This window comes from Pseudopodoces humilis, chromosome 1 (genome assembly GCF_049639895.1).
Source record: "Pseudopodoces humilis isolate 2021_Gansu_Grassland_sample_001 chromosome 1, ASM4963989v1, whole genome shotgun sequence".
Lineage (NCBI taxonomy): Eukaryota > Metazoa > Chordata > Aves > Passeriformes > Paridae > Pseudopodoces > Pseudopodoces humilis.
The window spans coordinates 15,136,764-15,142,763 of NC_142200.1; positions in this window are offsets into that span (position 1 = coordinate 15,136,764).

The following is a 6,000-nucleotide window of genomic DNA, read 5'->3' on the forward strand; positions in this document are numbered from 1 at the left end:
TATTCATGACATCACAGCCTTTCTCTGATTTCCCCCTAAGTAGTCTGTTAGAGACATCTTGAAGGAAATACAACTTTATCTAATAAAAGCACTGGGATTACCTGTAAGCAAATCTGTATGTTGAAGAGGATGGAATTTCTAAGAAGTTTTCTGAGACATTATAAGTCAAATGAAAGGAAAAAAAAAAAAAAAGAAAATTAGAGAATTTAAGATCTTTGAAAATGTCTTCATGTACATGTGTTTGTTCTAAAGTAAATATAGGTTACATTTGTACCTTTTATCTTGTGTAATATGATCATAACTCTGTCAGAAACTATCAGCAGGTGAAACAGGGCTCCTGCAAACATAGAAAAGGTGAAAATACTGGGATAAGAAACCTTTTGAGTGAGGAACAGAGGCCAAAAAAATCTTGAAGAGAAAGATCTGAAGTCAAGAATTGCCACACAGTTCATGGCCCAGACATGGATGGAATGTTAAACAAACAGATTTTAGAAATTGTATGGATAACTGTTGTTAACAATGATAATTCACATGCATTTATAAAATGGAAGATTGCTGTTGATCTTCTAAATACACACCGCAACAAAAGCTTTGATCTTTTTAAGATCTCCATATTGTTAATGCTTAGTAAGCATTTTTATGTGTCACAGATTTTCTGAGTGCATGCAGAGTTTCTAGCCAAAACAAAAAGCATGACAGAGCTTTAGTGGCCCTTTGAGTGAGTTATCACACACTCCATCCAAACAAAAGTCATATCTTTAAAAAAAATCATTAAGTGATAAATGTAGCAAAATTAAATATTTTCTAAAATATTTTATCAATATGGTCTGATATAAGAAATTAGGGGGATAAATGCCTGCAAGTACATTATGACCAATGAAGATTGATTATTTTAGCAATAATTTTAAAGTCTCTAAAATACTGTCTTAAATTCTTCAGTAGTGATGAATTGTCATTGCTTTAGAAAACTGGCTGCAAGGTATTTACTGGCTGCAGGGTATGATTTTAACTGTTCTGCCTCTGGTTGTGCCCTCTAGCTCCTCCTAGATGGAGGCCCATGAAATTATTCAGAAAATATATTTCTACCTACAGAAATTACATACAGGTTCACTAAGTGGATTGAAACTAAATCTTAGCATTTCAAAAGGGAAAAGAACAACATCATAATCTTGAGTCATAGATTAATATTTCCACTCTGTAAATTATATTTCATATGTAAGGCAGAACTGATGGAATTTGACTTCTGACTTTAGAATCAACTGGCAAAAGGAGGAAAAAAAAAATTTCCACACAAATTATTTTTCTCATTTCCAGAATAAGCAGTTTTGTAGGGTTTTTTTTTTCTCTCTGTAGTGTATAGTATTAAAAAGTGCAGTGCAGAGTTAAAGTTGCCTTCCAGAAGAGCAAAAATCTGAGCAAAGTATGGCTGTTCAGGCAACCAATCAAGCACCTTGATAAGTGCTTCTGGTACTTGTTTGACCTGAATAATGAATCTATAACTGTTTGTCTGACATGATGTGCAAGACAAAATGAAAAAAAAAACAGATAAGGTTATTATTCCACTAGTCAGGCAAAATTATCTAGACTGTTACTCTTCAGTACACATGGTGCTTTTAGAAATAGTGTAAAAAAGCCTCTGACAACCAATATTACTTCTGAGTAATTCTACACTGGTGGAAGAAGGAAACATAATATTATAGTTTAAGGTGTTAAATGCTTTCTTGAACTCAACTATAGTTAAAAGATACAATAATTGTTTATTTAAAATTCCCATGCCTTAGCAGATGGCAGAGACTTGGCAACTACTGTAAGAGACAAAAAAACCTTGTCATTATTAAGCTAATGATAATACATGAGCTGTGACAATCTTTTGAAACAGATCTGTGGTGGAGACAAAAAAATTCCTACATTTATTGGTATGAAAATGATATTGCTCTCTTTTGGCATACAGATGATGAACTAAATTTAGGATTCTGAAAAAATGTATGTAGTCTTGTACTTTTGAATACTGAAATAACTAATACATTTTATGTGTCTCCGTGGTGCCTAATATTGTGCCAAGAATATATTAATTAGCATTAATTACGGTCACAATATCATGAGCATCAAGGCTCAGATATTCAGAGCTTTTCATAGAAATTTCTTACACTGCATGTATCAATGTATGTAAGCATGAATGCATGTGTAGAATGTGCCACGCTTGAAAATAAATAGAGTGACTGTATAAAATGCTTTCCTTTCAATTAGCTCTGTGAAGGTCAGTAACTTTCCTTTCTTACCTCAACAGAATAATGTTACTCTTCCAATTACATATAGAGCTTATCATATCTCTCATTACTTGCAGGAAAAATATTTAGAGAGAAAAGAGTTTCATTCAGACCTCAGGAAGGTTAAATGAATCACTGTGCATGTTTATCTAACTCTTCATTAAATACATTATCCCTTACTATAGCAGGATCTAATTCTTAGACTTGATTTTATAGTTTTTGATGGGATAAAGTTAAATAAATTTAATCCTACTCTAAGTGTATTGCTATTTTAAATAATATGAGTTTCTAATAATTTACATATTCTTCATTAGGCATTTCTGTTTACAAAACTAACACAAATTTTCCAGTATTAGGTTAATTATATAGAAATTTTACCTACTAAGATATGAATACAATATTTTTCAGAAGCTTCAGAAAGCCAGAAAAAAATCACAGTTGTACTTAGCAATACACAGGTAGTGTGAATTATGAAGATAATAGTTTTTAAATAGTAGACATGAAATCAAGAACCAGTAATGGATAATTTGATATCTTTAACTGCTGGAAGCACAATTTTGTAATGCTTTCAGAGAAGGTAGTACTTGATAGTGCTTTCAAAGAGGGCATATTTAGAAACATCTGAAATTATCTTACAAAGTTAATAGAAATTAACTATACAGACTCAGAGAACCCAGCAGAGCAGCACAATGTCAGCAAAATGCCTAAACTGTCCAGCATATCTTAATATCAATTATTTGCATGGTTTGAGTTTTTTATATGGAAGTGTAAGGTCATATAAGCATTCTGCTTCTTTAAGAATTTTCACTTGTTGTCTTGACTCTAATATCTACTTTTTTTGTGAGCTTACTTTAGAAAATGTTTATACAAAGGACATGTTGAAAAAGAGAGAGTGCAAAAAGTTACTTTTCTGTATAGCCTAAAGTTGCAGAATTTACTGCTAAATTAGTTCCTTTTCCCAAAGAGTTAACAGTTCCCACCAAATTTATCAACTGAAGACTTAGGACAGATATTCTGGACTGTACACATCTGTAACCTCTCCCTTTACCATAAAATTGCCTGGAATAGAAGAATGAATCAGACATTCAGCATTTACCATGAGACCATCATATTTTCCTATAGGCTTATTAATACACTTAAATACAACCATAGGTGACTCAAATCAAATTTGTAGGTGAATCAAATGTGTTTTGGTAACAAAATGTTGTCTATCTGTCTATCTAGCTAGCTAGCTAGCTATCTAGCTAGCTAGCTATCTAACTTTCCTAGGTTATTTCTATTATTTTCCCCTGTACAATTAAGAAACAAGTACATTTATTGATGATAAAATACCATCAGAAATTGAGAAAGCTTAGGACAACACATTAAAGCAAATTTTAGCAATGAACTTCGTATTTCTGAAATGTACTTGCAGTGTCAAATTCTTTATTACTGAGATATTTTTAAGTCAACGAAGATATACCAGCAGGAAATTTGACACACTGTATGACCAAGTTCACAGTCAAACTGCTTTGGGTGGACTGCAGGCTCTCTGTTATATTAGACACACCAGAGAGTGTTTTCTGTCCCTGAAATCACCTACCATTGGCCAGGTATAGCTGATACATTACATTTCAGACTCTAAATCAGACTTTTACCTGCATGGACAATTTCCTAGGCTGTGTTGATTCCTCAACCATGCCTGAGTTGTGACACATTTGTGTCAAATAAATTTTTTTATAAGAATTTAATAATATAGACAATGAGTTTCAGGAATGTTCTGAGGTCCTAACCCTACAGAGCTGTTTTATAGTCACATGTATAGTCACACTTCAGCTTTTTCCCCCCAAGCCTTTGCTATGGTTAGCTATATGTATCATAATTTCGGTTTATATTTATATTTAATGAAAAATGTAACAAAAATAACCTGATATAATTTACTGCTTCTTTTGAGAATATTGTATATTCTGTCATTGTGTTTAAGACCCACACAATAGGAATTCCATCAATTAATGATTGTGTTTTATGTTTTGAGGTTTTTCCTGTCCTGTTTATTTCTTTACATTGCAACAGTAATATATATATTTGAATAATAACAAAAATGAGACGAAGACTTATAAGGAAAATTAGAATTTTAACCCCAACTGGCAACTAAGCCCCATGCAGTTCACTTGTTCACATCCAGATGGGATGGGGAAAGAACTAACAGTTCAAAAGTGAAAGAAACTCATGAGTTGAGATAAAGAGAATTTAATCGGCAAATGAAAAGCCACACATACAAGCAAAGCAAAACAAGGAATTAATTCCCCACTTCCTATGGGCAGGCAAGTGTTCAGCCATCCCCAGGAGAGCAGGGCTCCATCATATGTAAGAGTGACTTGGGAATACAACCACCATCACACAGAACATCTCCACCTTCCTCCTCCAGATTTATGTGCTGAGCATGATGCCATATGGTCTGGGATATCCCTTGGAAAAGTTGGGATCAGCTGTCCTGTCTGTGTCCCCCCCCAAAATCTTCTTCTCAGCAATAATGAAAATATCTCAATATTACCAACACTGTGTTGAGTACAAATCTAAAACATAGCTACTGTGAGGAAAGTTTATTCTAGCTCAAAACAGCACAGACTTTAATTTTGTAAACTCTCCATAGAACTGTGATAGTCAGTAATGATATTTAATTTTTTGTGTAGTATCAGTAGTATTTCAGTTTTTCTCACCTTTTTCTCCCATCACATCAAGTAAATTAGGACTGGAGATTCATACAGTCTGCAGCATAATTCACTTTTCATTTGTATGACTTTCTAAGTGACAACCCTTTAAAAAATGATCTTGACAGCTAAAGAGTGAACAAAGTAACTGATGCATAATATTGTGTGTTATTGATGGACAGATTCTCTTGACAGGTTGCAAGTATTTGGGAATAGCCATCAGAAAAAAAAAATAAGTAAGAAGTAGTCAGTCTCTATTTTAAAGAACATTAAGCATTCCTTACAATAACATTATAGGTTGTATAGCTAAGCTTGAAGCTGACACTAAAAATAATGAGATTCTGGGTTCAGGCTCTCAAACTCTAAGAGATTTTACAGACAAATAATCCTCAAAAGATCTTCTCAGCAGCTGTTTAAGTAGTAGTTGTGCATTATTCATCAGAACACCTAATGCTCTTTTAGAACTTTGATTCAAAAAATGTTTAAACTTCTATCATTTTATTCTCAGCAGTCAGAAAAGAAATTGTTGTGGAGAGCCCTGAATGCTTATAGAAGTTAATGGAAATCTCCTGCCGATTTCAGTGTCCTTTGGATCAACCCATAAGTGTTCTCCAGTCCCCTTACAATTATTTTCAATGGCTCTGAAGTAAGCAAAGGTACTACTGAGTTTTAGTAACCAAGAAATTGAAGCAACCAAAAATACTATTTTGATGCTGATCTGTGTGTCCAGATGGCAAAAAATGTGAATTTTGTGCACCTCCAGTTTTTTTTTTTTTTAAAAAAAATTGTACAAAGAAGTGCAGAACTTTACAAAGGTCACTTCAGCCTGATATGGCAGGTTACATATCCCTGAACAATAACTCAAACTGAATCCCATTAGTTTTAATGACAGCACCACTGACATGTCCTATAGAACACATCTGACAGGAACAGCTTTAGAGTGGCTGGCCCATTGATCCAGTGACTTGGACATACTTTTTAACTTCTGCATTCTCTAATTCTTGAAACTTGTGAAAAATGTAACTGCATCTTTTTAAAGTATT